General features: G+C 39.8%; 1 long non-coding RNA gene across 1 annotated transcript; it reads right to left on the bottom strand.

Moving 5' to 3' along the window:
* Nucleotides 1-703: 703 nt before the first annotated feature.
* Nucleotides 704-5,331, bottom strand: LOC143851195 (uncharacterized). The gene is made up of 2 exons (XR_013236251.1): nucleotides 5,088-5,331; nucleotides 704-2,049 (listed from the first exon to the last, which is right to left on the bottom strand). It is a non-coding gene; the product is annotated as an uncharacterized LOC143851195 (long non-coding RNA).
* Nucleotides 5,332-16,872: the final 11,541 nt, after the last annotated feature.

Genomic DNA, 16,872 nt, shown 5'->3' on the forward strand with positions numbered 1-16,872 from the left:
CTTTTTCCTTAAAACAGTAATGCCTCAAGGATTTAATTACGCCCCCTAAGATTGCTTAGCTTCAATGCCCCCAGTTTTGAGGATATCACTTGAATTTGCTTGAACTTCAGTTGATCTTCAGTCTTGATACCAGCTGTAGCCTTCTTATAATGATTCTCTTACCGTGACCAAGTCACCTCTTCGGGGTTTTTAACTTGGCGGACCGCGCTAGCCTTAACTTTTGCCTGAACCACCATTCTAGGTTTTCGATCCAGCAGGCTATCCCCTTAGCTTTTGCCTAAGCCGCCCTTTCGAGTTTTCAACTTAGCAGGGGAATGATCTTAAATTTTGCCTAGACCGCCCTTTCAGGTTTTCAGTCTAGCAGATCTTCAAACTCCGTTCGTTTTCTTATTCATCATTTTTTTTTATTGTGTCTCGGGACCTAGCTCATTAGTTCTGAACACCAGAAGGACTTTATAGGTAGGATAGGGCTTTTCAAAGAATGGCTTAAGGTTCAACAAAGATTTCGACCGAACCTGTGAACAGGTTGCCTACATATCCCAAGGTAGGAATCAGGTCGTGTGTAGGTCAAGGCGAATGCCCCTAGTTTGAAGATCAATTGTTTGAAGGTTAATTGATTTTTTTCCTTTTTTCTTTTCTTTCTGGAACAATTAACTTCTCTTCTTTTGGAACTTGTCCCTCTTTTTTTTTTGGAACGATTGATTTTTCTTTTTCTTTTTTTTTGAATCGACCGAACTCGGTTTAACCGAGCTGCCTACGTACCCCAGTGTAGGGATCAGGTCTCGCGTAGTTCGGGGGAATGCCCCAAGTTTGATGGGTTTTCAAGAAAATTTGATTTAGGCTCGAAGGGTTTGCAAATCGGTATTCTTTTGACATTGGGTTTTGATTTTGGGATTTAATCGGCCAAAGGAGGCCTTTCGATGTTCAGATTGGGAATCGATCTAGGTTACTAGAGTCCCTCTGGTACTGATTATTTTTTTTTTTTCTCTTTTGTTTTTTTTTCGCGGAGTTTGACGGCATTTCCAGGTAAGAGATAATGGATCTTCTTCTTTCAAGATTCTAATACGTGCTTTTGACTTTCATAGAGCGAAACTTGTTCTTTGACATCCTCCATCTATGGATTCATACTCTCGATATCTGATGATCACTTTTCATTGTTTGCTCTTGAACTTTTCATCTTGAATTTGTTGGCTTTATGAATTTGAGAACCAAGGTCATTGATTGGAAATATGAAAGTTGTTTCCACTCTATGCCCCTTGTATAGCATATATCTTCTCACTTTCTTCATTTTCTTTGAGCTTTCCATCTATGTCTTGCCCCTGGTATCGGTTGTATCTTTTCTAGACAATCTTCTTATTCTTGAAATAATTTTATCAATTCTTCACACTCTTTAGAGGGTAATGTATTTTCAATCGGCATTCACTGAATCAAAGTTTCAGTGCCAGTGTTTATCATTTCAATTTCATCTTTGAAAGGTTGGGATTGGCGCTCCTCCTCTCGTTCAAGTAATTGCTGTGACTCAAGTGGAGTTTCGTCAATTTTGTCCTCATTTGAGGAGGGAGTCTTATTTTAAGATCAGAAGCACACTTAAGAAACAGACACAAGTGAACTTTTTGGAACTGACTGAAATTTTATTTAAAGAAAAGCTATTACATCAGACGACCTATCCTGAACATGCTCAGGATTCACAACTCTAAATAAGAAAGGGAAACAGAAGATAACTTGCCTGGACTAGGCATTGACCTTTAACTGTAAGACCGGACTCAACAATTATACTGACCATGATGACTGACTCAACATAAAGTAGTAAGTGACTAAAACTTTAACTGCTGCAACTGTTTGGCGTTGAAGGCTCGGCGAAGGCTGGTTCGTTCTGAACATCATCATGGCTGATACTTTCAATTTTGGACAATGATGACTGATTCGCATAGGGGAATGCCCCTAGCTCAAGGATTCTGAGAGTGAACTCTGAAGGACTTAGCAAAATGATCTTGAAAAGGTAGCCCCTAGAGGAGGAAGAGACCAGGGGTACAAGCAAGATTGGATTATCTGGACCAGGCATGATCAGATCATGAGAATGCATAATAGAAAGATTGTGAGATTCTGCATCTGCCAGTTAGGGGATGGCATGAAGATACGATCGAATCGTATGACAGAAGAACGAAAGACGCACGATCAAAAGATTAGATGAGATAGCATAAGATTGCTTTCAACGGATAGATCATGAATGACTAATCCTATGAGATTTTTGGAAATGATGGGATTTATATCCTAACCCAAAGGGAAATTTTTTTTTTTTTTTTTCACATTTTATCAGTGTTACCTGAAGGCATCAACCCTAATCCTAATCTATCGGAGTGGAGAGAGAATCTCGACTCATGCCTTTGTTCGTGTATCTAAGGACCGATCGTAGCCATTGGAAGATGGACTACGGCCTAATCTAGACACAAATAGGTAGAATATCCTAAACTAGGCTCACACACGTGATGCACATGTGTTCGTATATTACATGCATGTGTGGGTTAATCTAGGGGTAAGGCCAAGAGTTCCCTTAGCGCGAATCCATGTTCGATATACTGTACCAGTGTCCGGCGTATCAGTACGTGAACAAGGGATCCGTTTACGTACCATAAAGGTACTAGGCTAAGGGTGGAATGCTTCTCTAGCACAGAGGCACCAGGTGATGAAATCCCAGTCAACCATGTTAGATAACACTCCGGGTTCCTAAAATAGGATGTGTGTGCACGTGAGATGCATGGTTTAGATGCAAGTGATGTAAGTGTGTGCAATATGTTTGCGCAATCTATGATGCCTTCAGGTTTTGTTAAATTAAGTTTGAGTAAAATGTGATGAGAAAATAAAACAAGACAAACTAATCTAACAAGTATAGAGTTTTTATGAGCCATTTAAAATTAAATTCAAATGAATTATCTTTTGAAGTTTTAATGAAGTTAGGTGATCCCCAGCAGAGTCGCCAGACTGTGGTACCCTGGTCCCGCGAGAGGGGTGGGGCGCGAGCCGCCGCGCTCTCTCTCTTGGTCTCTCGTGTCCACGCGATTGGCGTGTGCATTTTAATATTGATTTGAATTCATCTTTCATGTGAACTTGGGATCACTAAGGCAATCCGAACTCCACACGAAAGAGAATGACAGAGTCGCCACCTAGATGTGGGATCTAGGACCCGAAATTAACCAGAAATCTAGACTCGCTACCTGGTTACGAGAATGGAAGGTATGGGGAGTTATCCACCACATGCACCATTCCTGCCCGATAATCGGTCTTCGATTCCAAAAGCTAACTCTTTTAAATTTATTTTAAATGGCTCATTCAACTCTATGTTAATGTGCGAACTAAGTGACATGCATCCTATGATCTAATTTCAATGAGAATCCTAAATGTGTATCTTGATTTATTAATTTGTCTGGATTCAATCTAAGTGAAAGTTCTCCTAGAATTCTAATTTCATGGAAAGTCCTAAGTGATTTGATTAAGTATTTACAAGAAAATTAATATACAAAACACCACAATTTGTTGTGGTGCCGACTCGCGGGTGGTATGCCATCAGACATCCAAGCTGCCTACGTACCCAAGCCTCACTGGGATCAGAGTCGACGTAGTTCGGTGCACCTAAGCTAAGCTACTTATGCCTAACTCAACTAGGACACCGACCTAGACGGGATTGACTGTTTCAACAGTTTTAGGAGAAGTTATTTAATTCAAGTTGAGGATTTTATTATCTTAGGATTTCATCTAAGATGCTATATGATTCTCATCTAAATGCAAATGGTCCCTTAGACTAATGCAGGTTTGCCTACATCCTAGTTTACTAGGCTTGTCCTAGGGAAAGATTGGGTGACTAGTGTAACTAGACCTATGGCACGGTTGCTATACATAGCAAACGTCCGTGATGAGGCTGGACTCCTAACTCTAGGACTCCCTAAAACCTGAGACTCCCTAAAACTTAGGACACGACACGACACCGGTGTTCCTAAATTGGGCTCTAAGGGTCCTTACGACGGAAACCGTGATCCAACGGTTCTGAAAGACACAAGACAAATCGATTTAAATTCTCGAGGTTAGTGAAAAAAGGGATGGAAGAGATGATGAAATAGTGTGAGGGAATGAGAAAGATAGAGAAAGGTGCGACTGAACTTGGGAGTGCCAAATTGCCTACGTACCCCGCGATGGGGATCAAGCCACACGTAGTTCCGCTGGGGAGGTTGCTTGGATTTTGGAAAACAGGTTTGGTATTTGGATCAGGAATCGGGTTTGTATTTGAGCATTGGACTTGAGATTCAAAAACATTGATATAGCAATGGGATTTTGGAATTGGGAATTTGCATCAAAGAATTGAGCATATTGGAATCATCAAGGGTTTGAATTTTCGGAATTCAAAGTGGGCGGGCTTATGAGATTCGGCCAAATGGATTCAGACATGCGACTCGGATTGTGTTGGGATATGACTTGGTTGGATTGGGTTAATGGTTAGGGTCAAGTGAGTCGGGTCTAAGTTAGGAGCAAACCCGAGACTAGCCATGGTCTAACTAGGAGGAAGCAGGGTACAAACCAGGGTGCGGACCAGGGTGCACCAGGGTGCGAACCAGCAGGGAACCAGGGTGCGAACCAGCAGGGAACCAGGGTGCGAACCAGCAGGGGAACCAGGGTGCAACCAGCAGGGAACCTGGGTGCAACCAGCAGCGAACCTGGGTGCAACCAGGGTCTAACCAGAGTGCGAACCAGCAGGGAACCAGGGTGCGAACCAATATCGAACCAGGGTGCGAACCAGTAGGGAACCAGGGTGCAACCAGCAGGGAAGCAGGGTGCGAACCAGTAGGGAACCAGGGTGCGAACCAGTAGGGAACCAGGGTGCAACCAGCAGGGAACCAGGGTGCGAATCAGTAGGGAACCAGGGTGCAACCAGCATCGAACCTGGGTGCAACCAGCAGCGAACCTGGGTGCAACCAGGGTCTAACCAGAGGCTAACCAGGGGGAAAACAGACCCTACATGCTTCCTAACATGGTTTTTCTTTTAAAGTAAAAGATATGCATGAAAACAGACCCTACATAGAATTGAAATAAATGCCTACCTCTTTGGAAACCCACTTTGTGTTTGATTTTTCTTTGATGGTAATTCCTTGAAGATGATTCCTGACTGCTTTTGATATATATCACCCAACGTATAAAATCACCCGATCCGGCAAGGATGGCCGAACCCTTGAAGAGATGAGGGAGAGGGATGAATTTTCTAAGAGAGGGGTTCTTTTTCTTCTTTTTGTTGGATGGTGGGATGAGAGGGTATTTATAGGAGAATGGGATAGGAGGTTAGGTGAGGTTAGGTGAGGTTAGGTAAGGTTAGGTGAGGTTAGGTGGTTAGGTGAGGTTAGGTGAGGTTAGGTGAGGTTTGGATGGTTAGGATGAGAGGAGAGGTTAGGTGAGGTTAGGTGAGGTTTGGATGGTTAGGATGAGAGGAGAGGTTAGGTGGTTTTGGATGGTTAGACCCAGGTCAAGATCTGCCATTGATCTAACGATTTACGGAAATCGGGTCTCGGAATGGAATCAGGGTTCGGGCTATGAAGTGACCCTATCTTATTTTGTCCCGATTGATGATCCGTAAAGTCAGATCAAGATATTAATGACCTAAAACATATATTAGGTTATTGTTGGTTAAAGTAAAGCAAAATGTGGGTGTCTACAGCTGCATTCTATGACCTCGCCATGGCCATTCTCAGTATGGGGAATTGATATCATCGGAAAAGTCTATCCTAAATCGTCAAGTGGGCACGAGTACATCTTGGTGGCCATTGATTATTTCACGAAATGGATAGAAGCTGCTTCATATGCTTCCATAACTTCCAATACAGTTGCGAAGTTCATCCGTGCGAATATCATTTGCAGATATGGAGTACCTCATGAATTGATCTCTGATAATGGATCTCATTTCAAGAAAGAGGTAGTGCACCTGTGCGAAGAATTTAAAATCAAGCATCACAAGTCATCTCCTTACAGACCGCAAACAAACGGGGCTGTAGAGGCAGCAAATAAGAATATCAAGGTCATAATCAGTAAGATGACCGAGACTTATAAAGACTGGTCGAACAAGCTCCCTTTTGCTTTATGGGCTTACAGGACATCGATCAGATCTTCTACAGGTGTAACTCCATACTCTCTGGTGTATGGAATGGAAGCAGTCCTCCCTGTTGAAGTGAGAATCCCGTCTCTAAGAGTTATGATGGAAGCGAATCTGCCAGAGTCTGAGTGGGCCAAAGCCAGACATCAGGAATTACAGATGATTGATGAAAAGAGGTTGAGAGCCTTGTATCACATCCAAGGGTATCAGAGAAGAATCGAAAGAGCCTTCAATAAGAAAGTCAAGGTCCGAGAGTTGAAGCCAGGAGATCTCGTCTTGAAGTCTTACAGGGCACCGGTGTTTGATCCCAGAGGGAAGTTCAGACCAAATTGGTCTGGTCCTTATATTGTTGATGAAGTCCTGCCTGGAAAAGCCGTAAGACTCCTCAATGAAAATGGAGAAAAATTAACAGAACCCACAAACCTGGACCAACTAAAAAAGTACTATGCTTAGATACACCAGGAGGCCATCTTTGATCGATCAGAGCTCAAAAGCCAACAACCTCAAAGTCAAAAAACCATTTGCAAACACTTTGGGTCTAAATAAAAAAAAAAAAAACACTTTCATTCTTTTGATAAACTCAAACCAGGGGCATCTTTTATGACTTGCGTCATAAAAGATAATAACCTGAACTACGTCATGACCTGATCCCTCTCTACAGGGTACGTAGGTAGCCTGATTAATTCGGGTTCGGTCAAATCCTTCAAACCTTTCAAATCCTTAAAAAAAAAAAGAGAAGGAAAGAAAGAACAAAATAAACAATTTTTGAAACCCAAATGGGCGAACTACGCGGACCTGATTCTCATTTCTTTGGGGATACGTAGGCAGTCTGGAGGGCCAGATTCGGTCAAATACATGAAAACTTACCAAATGTTAACCTGTTTGAACCCAAGCCTACCTAAAAGTCCTTCTGGTGTACTTAGGCCCAGGTTTGTAGAGAAACAGAAAGAAAATAAAAAAAATAATGGAGTCTTAGACCCGCTAGACTGAAAACCCGCAAGGGTGGTCTAGGCAAAAGTTAGGGTCATTCGCCCGCTAAGCTGAAAACCTGAAAGGGCGGCTTAGGCAAAAATTAAGGCATGCGGTCCGCCAAATCGAAAACCTGAAAAGGCAATTTGGTCATGGCAATGACTTCATAAAGGACAGAACCTCTGAAAGCCAGCAAGACTTTCATTTCTTCGGCAGCACTACTTCAAAAGTCTGAGTAAGCACCGACAGAAATTCTTCTGACACTCTCAAGGCTAAGGGGTTAAGACTAAGCAATCCAAGGGAATAATAACCATGATGGAAATACTGGAAAAAGGAATGAAACACCTTTAAATACGGTTTTCAAAAGATTTTAAGAGTGGTAGACTGTACCATTTTAAAAATACTTATCAGACTAAGAAGCAGATTCAGTCTCTCTTAGAGTTTAAGTCATTGTGCCCGTCGAAGTTCTCATTTGCTGGTTGTCCAAGTCGTTTTCTATGTTGAGTCAAGGTCAAATTCCAGAGTTCTGTGTAGTTAATATTCCTCCCAAGGCTGGGGTGATAAAAAAAAATGATGAATTTGTATCCCCTCAAGGGTGATGCGCAGCAGAGTGAAGTTCCGAAGATGATTGATTCTCAAGTCCATATGGCAGGCTTTCAAGCCCATATGAAATGGCAGAGATCGTCAGAATTGAAAGGCAATTGTCGGGCAGATACAGCCTGTTGTAAACCTGAAAGCTTTGTAACCTTAGATATTCAATGAAATGAAATTTTTTTTAACCATTTCCTATGTTTTGCTCTCTTACGAATCTGTTATGGAAGTATTTCATACTAGGGGCATCTTTTATGACTTACGTCATAAAAGATATCAAGCGTGATGATAACTAGGATAGCTATTCTCAGCAAATGAAAACCAGAGAAGCTTGAGTACAATCTTTGAGCCGGTCTCTTCAATCAAATTGTTTTCTTTTAAAGTCAAGTTTTCAGAAAATTTTATCCCTAGCGGAGTCTAGAATTTGCTCCTGCAATCGTCAAATCCTCAGCAAAATGTTTTTCACTCATTCTAAAAGGGTCAATACCTGAAATTTTCTTCAAGTTTCTTGAGTTTTATCTTCGGCGAAGATCATGCATTTTCAATCATTCTTGGCAAAGAATGACTTATTCACCTTGTGAAATTGATCAAAGTTGGTCATCTCTTCAATCGTTTCAATGAATTTTCCTTTCATTTAAAAAATATGTCCGCCAATGGCTCCGTGATTTGGAGTTTAGTTTTTTCTTTCACCATCTGAAAGATTTTAAAAGCTGTTTTCGCCAATGGCTCCGCGATTTGGAGTTTGGTCATTTCTTTCACCATTTGAAAGATTTTAAAAGTTGTTTTCGCCAATAGCTCCGCGATTTGGAGTTCGGTCATTTCTTTCACTATTTGAAAGATTTTAAAAGTTGTTTTCGCCAATGGCTCCGCGATTTGGAGTTTAGTCTTTTCTTTCACCATTTGAAAGATTTTAAAAGCTGTTTTCGCCAATGGCTCCGCGATTTGGAGTTTAGTCTTTTCTTTCACCATTTGAAAGATTTTAAAAGCTGTTTTCGCCAATGGCTCCGCGATTTGGAGTTCGGTCATTTCTTTCACCATTTGAAAGATTTTAAAAGTTGTTTTCGCCAATGGCTCCGCGATTTGGAGTTTGGTCTTTTCTTTCACCATTTGAAAGATTTTAAAAGCTGTTTTCGCCAATGGCTCCGCGATTTGGAGTTTGGTCTTTTCTTTCACCATTTGAAAGATTTTAAAAGCTGTTTTCGCCAATGGCTCCGCGATTTGGAGTTTGGTCTTTTCTTTCACCATTTGAAAGATTTTAAAAGTTGTTTTCGCCAATAACTCCGCGATTTGGAGTTCAGTCATTTCTTTCACCATTTGAAAGATTTTAAAAGATGTTTTTGCCAATGACTCCGCGATTTGGAGTTTGGTCAATTCTCTCACCATTTGAAAGATTTTATTTCAAGGCATTCAAAGTCCATTTTCACATGGCATTTCAAGTCCATTTTCACATGGCATTCAAGTCCATTTTCACATGGCACTCAAAGTCCGTTTTCACACGGCATTCAAAGTCATTTCAAGTCCATTTTCACATGGCATTTAAGTCCATTTTCGCATGGCATTCTAAGTCCGTTTTCACACGGCATTCAAGGTACTTAAGTCCGTTTTCACACGGCATTCAAGGTATTCAAGTCCGTTTTCACACGGCATTCCAGTCACATTCAAGTCCATTTTCACATGGCATTCAAGTCTATTTCTACACGGCATTCGAATCCATTTTTTCTCCAAACTTCAAGATCATTTACAATCAAATCTATCATTTAATGTTTTGCAAGAGAAGCTATCTCGCCCATATATCAATTGTTGAGTTACGAGTTGGAGAGAGGCTATCTCACCAGCATTTGCAGAGTCAGAGTCCGGTGAAAGGCTATTTCACCGTGTTATCTTTGTAAATATTATTTTCAAAAAAAAAACAAAAATCAAAATTTGATTTGCTTTCTTTTTTCGGGTCGGCCAAAATGTGTTGTCTGTTCAACTTTGACATACGCGCGACAAGCGCTCTGCCAAAGAGGGGCATCTGTAGACACCCCATTTTGACCATACCCTGAGCCATCCAATTTTGTGCAAAACCCCCATCAAATCTTTGAGCTAAGGTCCCAAATTCCACCCTTAGCTAGGTTAGGGTCCCGGCAAGGTCCCTGCAAAATCTCGTCAAAATCGGAGTGCGTTTGCTTAGCGAACGAGCCGCGAGAAGACTGTTGTGTAAATCAGAAAAGGGGGCGAATTTATCCGAGAGGGGGGCGAATTTATTTTGGAAAATACAGCTTTGGGCCGAAAAAGACGCGCAATTTCGCGCGCCTATCAAAGGTCCGCGCGCTTCATCAAGTGGGTGTGCCAATATCGTTTCCCTCTTTTGCCTATATATATAAAAAACCAGGCTAATTTTCGAAAAAAAAGAAAAAATCTCGACTGAAAGAGAGAGAGAGAACGAGAGGTTTTTCTTGTTTTTTCCGATTCCGATCATCTTCTCCGTTCAATATTCCGGTCGAAGCTTCAGCCAAGGCTTCTTTTTCTTCGTTTTTTCTATTTCTTTCTCCTCTTGATTTCAAAACCTAGAGAACTGGATCTCGTCTGATCCAAACCCTAAATCCTATTTTCTTCTTCCTTCGATCGTTGTTTCATCTTCTCTGACTAAGTTCTTACCTGATTCCGGCTAGATTCTAACTAGTCATCGTTAACAGCAATCTCATCTCTTTTATCCTCTGTTAGATCCTTACTTTTTGGCACTTCTTCTTCTTCGATTGACTTCTGCTCCAAATTCGTTGATTTCTCATATTCAAAACCTCAGATCTGCTCATCAGAACCGTAGATCTGTTCATACAAAGCCTCATATTTGTAAAAAAAAAAAAGGGAGAAAAGAAAATTAGAGCATCATAGAGAGAGAGAGTAGATCAGAGTATTGAAGCGCCTAACCTTCGTGATTTTCTTTTCCCAATCCTCTCCTCCGGTGGATCTGACAAGGCTCTGCCAAAAGCCTTCTTCTCCGAGCAGATCTGCTAGCTTCGGTGAGCTCCGATCTGGATTGAGGATGAAAGCGAAATTTTAAGAAATATTCAAGGAAGAAATTACAGCAAATTTTGATTATAATCTCCATCAGGTAATCTTCTATTTTTAATTTGCAGAAGGAATAGATGTTTGAATGATGAAAATTTGTTTTAGTACGTTCGATTGTTCTACTATTTGAATGAAAATTACTTGCCTCGAATTATGTTAAATAGCTAGATTGTTAAGATTTTTATTATTAAAATGATTTTTCAATTTATCTAAGAACTAATTTTATATTAGGTTCTGTATGCGAAGAGATGAAAATTTATTATTTACTAATTTCCTGTTTGAAGAGGTATTTGCACTTTATAAAAAAAAAATAAAAAAAAAATCGTGATTATCTGAGTCCTTTGGATTTTATAATTTGAAATGTTTTTTGTAAATATGATTCTTTATAGATCTATGTTTTTTTAAAAGCACTGGTTTTGGTTCTCTAGGTTTTAATTTCTCTCATGTTCATTTGATTTGAATTTCTGAGTATTTATGTACGAGAGAGAGTTTATGCTATTGATTTTTTTTTAGTTGCAATGTTTTCATATTATTTATTTATTTCTATTTTTATTTTTATTTTGCTAATGATGTAACTCTATAGAACCCCTATGGATAAGGCCAGGATAAAACTTCTAGAAATTTGATGATTAAGCTCTTTAGCCTTAGCCTGTGTGATTGTATATATTTCTCTTGTTGTACTGAAAATTGTTGCAAGTTCCAGCCCCAATTTCCTCTATATTGTCTTTAGTTTCGGATCCACCCCAAATCCCTTTTAATTGGATATCATAGCCATCACAGGTCTCTTGATCTATCATTTTTTATTTTATTTTAATGTTGATAGGTTTATAGACCTTTACTTTTAAAACATGATATCTGTATAACTTGTTGTATAACATGTTCATGTGTTTTGACCATCTTTTTACATTAGCATGCTATGTACAGGTTATCACTGTAGGAGTTGATGGATGAGTTTTGCACAGATAATTTTTGCATGCACAGAATATTTTTTTACATGGGTTAAAGGATAATATAAAGCTCTAAATTGGTCTGATTATTATGCTAGTATATGATAAAATTGAGTACTATTTGAGAGTCAATAGTGTGACTGTTGGTTATCCTCAAAAGATAGTCATGTATTTGTATTTTGATGTGAAGAATATGATCTGTAATGAGTATGTCTATGGCCTTTGTTAACGAGTTCAATGATTATCTAAAATAGTAGCATTGACAATTATATTATTTGTAATCCTCTTGGGTTTAAAGAAATCGAATAGCTGTTAGCAATGGTGTTATCATGTTTGAAACAGTAAGTTATTAATGCCCTCTTAAGGAGTTATCTGTCTAATTGGACTTTATGTTCCCTGTTTCTCAATCGTATAAAAAAAATGCTGGTTATTGAGATTAAGGCATTAACTTGATATTGTATGGTCAATGTGCTTCTGTTAATTTGTTTGGGACACATAAAATAAAGCTGAAATTCTATCCGAGACCTATTAGGTTGACATTTGTGTAACCTCTAGTGATATTTCCTTTGTCAAGGAATTATGATTTTGTGAATTTTTGTCAAGTGGCCTGAAATAAATGTGCTAGACAATTTGGAATAACCTCATCTGTATGCATTCTTTTGATGGGTTTTGATGCCGACATTTGTTGATTTTGTCATAAAAAAAAAAATGAACATAACCCCTGCTTAGTTCTTGTGAAGTCTTTTTTTTTTTTTTTTAGGTTTGTCTTCACATAGATAATTCCCCTTATTTTGAAATGATAACTGTGCTGGTAAAATGAGTTAAGTTCCTTAATAAAGCTCTTTATTTTCATTCCCTAACTCAGTCCTTAGTATTGAGATATGCAGGTTAGCTCCTTTTCATTTGTTCATGACCTGAGTTGCTCATTTATTTTACTAGTTTTTCTTTTTAGTGAGTTTTGATATGTATTAAGATGAAAATTTGAAATACTAGAAAATTTGATATTAATATAAGAGCATGCAAGAGAATGTGATTTTGCCGCTTTTATTTAAATTGTGATGTTTTAAATGTGTGTTTGAGTGGGCGATGAAGGCGATAGCCCAAGCCCATTATTCTATACATAAACTGCTGCCCTTTGATCTTTTTCACTAGCATATAGCTGCTGTCTATTAATGTTTCATTACTTGCTACCTCTTATTTTGCATAAACTGCTGCCCTTTGATCTTTTTCACTAGCATATAACTGCTGTCCATTAATGGTTCATTACTGGCTGCCTCTTATTTTGCATAAACTGCTGCCCTTTGATCTTTTTCACTAGCATATAGCTGCTGTCTATTAATGGTTCATTACTTGCTACCTCTTATTTTGCATAAATTGCTGCCCATTGGTTATTTCACTAGCACATAATTGCTGTCCACTGATTAGTTTACTACTTGCTGCCTTATTTTATTTAAATAAATTGTTTAATAAGAAGAAGGAGATCAGATGACTACTCTATTCGATATTATCGACATGAGTACTGTCTGATCTCACGGCGGGATTAGAAATATTATCATGTGTATTTGATATCAGATGATTACTTTGGCATCATCTGATTTCATTGGAGTCCCCGTATTGGGGTTTGTGATTGGTTTTGAAGTGTTTGATATTGTTTTTACTTTATTAGGCTATCCAGCGGCTGGTCTGGACTAATTAATGTTGTTATCATTTTATAATTGCTATAGATCGTTTATTGTTCTATTGAAAATTTCTCTTTGTTTGGTATTTGATTTATTTTTATAAGAATAGAATGGAATTTGTGTTTATCTGTTAGACTTTTCTTCTCTCTTTGATAGACTAACACAGTCTTTTAGATTTTTGTTAAATTCTTTAGATATTAGAATTCCCTCTCGCTGAAAGGGCGATGAAGGCGCTAGCCCAAGCCCATCCTTAGGGGACTTGCTCAGTCCAAGTTGCATACCTCTCCTTTGTATATAGGAGACTTGCCTAGTCTCATTCTCTTACTAACCCTCCTCTTTGTGCGTCGTTTGGTTTTGGGAGAACACCCTACTCGGCTTGGCTTCATACCCCTATCCTATATGGGTATCTGGTTGCACATTTGTTGCACCCTAGGGCTAGGTAGCTGTCCGGCCCGGCTGGGTGTTTTACCTTTGCCAAATATGCACAAAGTCTTTTTTTTTTCTTGTTAATATTTTTCTCTATCCTACCTCTGTGTCTAAGAGACTTACCTAGTCTCATTTTCTTGCTAAACCTCCTCTTTGTGTATCATTTGGTTTTGGGAGAACACCCTACTCGGCTTGGCTTCATACCCCTATCCTATATGGGTATCTGGTTGCACATTTGTTGCACCCTAGGGCTAGGTAGCTGTCCGGCCCGGCTGGGTGTTTTACCTTTGCCAAAATATGCACAAAGTCTTTTTTTTTCCTTGTTAATATTTTTCTCTATCCTACCTCTGTGTCTAAGAGACTTACCTAGTCTCATTTTCTTGCTAAACCTCCTCTTTGTGTATCATTTGGTTTTGGGAGAACACCCTACTCGGCTTGGCTTCATACCCCTATCCTATATGGGTATCTGGTTGCACATTTGTTGCACCCTAGGGCTAGGTAGCTGTCCGGCCCGGCTGGGTGTTTTACCTTTGCCAAATATGCACAAAGTCTTTTTTTTTTCTTGTTAATATTTTTCTCTATCCTACCTCTGTGTCTAAGAGACTTACCTAGTCTCATTTTCTTGTTAAACCTCCTCTTTGTGTATCATTTGGTTTTGGGAGAACACCCTACTCGGCTTGGCTTCATACCCCTATCCTATATGGGTATCTGGTTGCACATTTGTTGCACCCTAGGGCTAGGTAGCTGTCCGGCCCGGCTGGATGTTTTACCTTTGCTAAATATGCACAAGGTCTTCCCTTATTACTTGCGAGCTTTATCTTAGCTTGATAGTCTCACTAGCACCCTTCTTTATCTCTTTTTCTTTTAGGAGACAGGCTTTGTCTCATTAGCGCCTCCTTCTTAGAATCCTGTTTTCAGAGTCAGTCCTTAGCATAGGAGTCTGTCCTTAGCTAGAGAGTCTGTTTTTCTTTCAGGAGTCAATCCTATTATCATAGGGGTTAGGATTTATCCAACCTCTCATCAAATCTTGTGTTTTTCTATCCGCTCTTGCAAGGTATAGGATGCTGTCCAACCCTTGTAGAGCTGTGTTTCTGTTCTTTTCCCCCGCAAAGCATAGGATGCTGTCCAACCTTTGCGGGATATCGGGAGTCTGTCCTCCCCTTATGATGATAGGATTTATTCCCCTCGAGTCAAAAACACTTAAAAACAACAAAAACATCTGAAAAACCAAAAATCTCAAAAATCTTGAGTCATTAGGAGAGTAGTTAGGAATTCTGTTTCGAACTACGTTGGTTTGATCCTCTTCCACGAGGTACGTAGTGCAGCTTGAGATTCTTATCTCAGGTCCAGCCAAACCTTTGTAAATAAATCATTTACCCTTTTTAGAAAAAATACCAAAAATCTTCAAAACCTTGTTTTTCAACAAGATTTTCCTCTAGAGTTAGGAGTTTGTCCTAGATAAAGAGTTTTAGAGTTTTGAGTTTGTCTTTGATGTGTTGTGTGGTTTGTTTGTGTTTGTGTTAGAGTTAGGAGTTTGTCCTAGAGTTATGGGAGCGCCTCCGTCTAGTCAGTTGGCGATTCATATCGCCGACTGATGATTAAGTCTTGGATACGCTAGTGATCCCATTGTTTCCCTTAGGGCGTACAGCCTAGCTACACTTAGATTATAGGAATCACCTGCATTTAGTTAGGGCATATAGGGTGTCCTAAAATCTACAATCCATTGGAATTTAAATAATCACACAAGAAGCTTTAAGAACTAGTCCGGTCTTTTAGATCGAGTCTAGGATAGAGGTCTAGATGTCTTAGGCATCATAGCTTAGAATAGGTACGAAGAACTACGTTGCCTTGATTCTCGTGGAGGCGGGGATACGTAGGCTTCTTTGGATGAACATCAGATCATCTAAAGACTCGGGCCTAGGTATAGATTAGAGTTTTAGGGTTGTATGGTATCGAGTCATTTTCTATGTTTTGCAGTGTTTTCTTACTTTATTGCGCAGACCTTATACTTTTTTGGTGTGTCATGCATGTGTTCGTTCATCAGAACTTAGACACCCATTAGGCATGTCACTTATAACCTAGCTATGCTTAGGTGATACATGTTTCTTTTATTTTATCTTGTGTGCCTTTGATTTCATCTCCGAGACATGCATGATTAGATAGACGTCTTCTCGGAGATATTCATTCCCATTTCATATGATTTTCCCCCAAAGCTCTTCAAAATTATTAAGTAAATGGCATAAGAGACCAGGTGTTTGCACTTGGGCGGATGAGGTGCTCTTTAGACCTTCCGAATTCGTAACCAGGCACGAACCTTATTTTATATCTCTGGTTATCCGTTGCAACAGAGCATAGTATGGGATCCAAGGCCCATTTGCCTTTTTCCTTGGATGGCGACTCTTCTTTGTTTAAGGTACGCCTCGAATCTGGGCTAGTCCCCGAATCGAGAGGTATCTCACCTTTTGTATCGCCACTCATGCTGTGAGGGGCACTTCTTTCGAGAGTTCCTTGGTAGAGCTCTCCATTCACGTGGATGATCCTGAGACTTAGTGTGGGGCCCGTTCCCCGCCTCTCTCTCGGATCGGGGTCCACAGTTATCAACCTTCGAATGTGGGTTATCAACCCAGAAAGAGGGTGACCAACCTTTTTTCCAGCAGACTGAAGCTGCTGGACTTGGAACTGAAGGTTACCAACCTCCCTATTTTTGGGTTATCAACCTTCGAATGTGGGTTATCAACCCAGAAAGAGGGTGACCAACCTTTTTTCCAGCAGACTGAAGCTGCTGGACTTGGAACTGAAGGTTACCAACCTCCCTTTTTTTGGGTTATCAACCTTCGAATGTGGGTTATCAACCCAGAAAATGGGTCACCAACCTTTTTTCCAGCAGACTGAAGCTGCTGGACTTGGTTCTTAAGGTTACCAACCTCCCTTTTTTTGGGTTATCAACCTTCGAATGTGGGTTATCAACCTTGGAATGTGGGTTATTAACCTTTTTCCAGCCGAGTGAAGCTGCTGGACTTGGAACTTAAGGTTACCAACCTCCCTTTTTTTGGGTTATCAACCTTCGAATGTGGGTTATCAA

This window comes from Tasmannia lanceolata, unplaced genomic scaffold (genome assembly GCF_043159265.1).
Source record: "Tasmannia lanceolata isolate RefF3 unplaced genomic scaffold, GAP_Taslan_0.1 ptg000018l, whole genome shotgun sequence".
In the NCBI taxonomy this organism is placed as follows: Eukaryota; Viridiplantae; Streptophyta; class Magnoliopsida; order Canellales; family Winteraceae; genus Tasmannia; species Tasmannia lanceolata.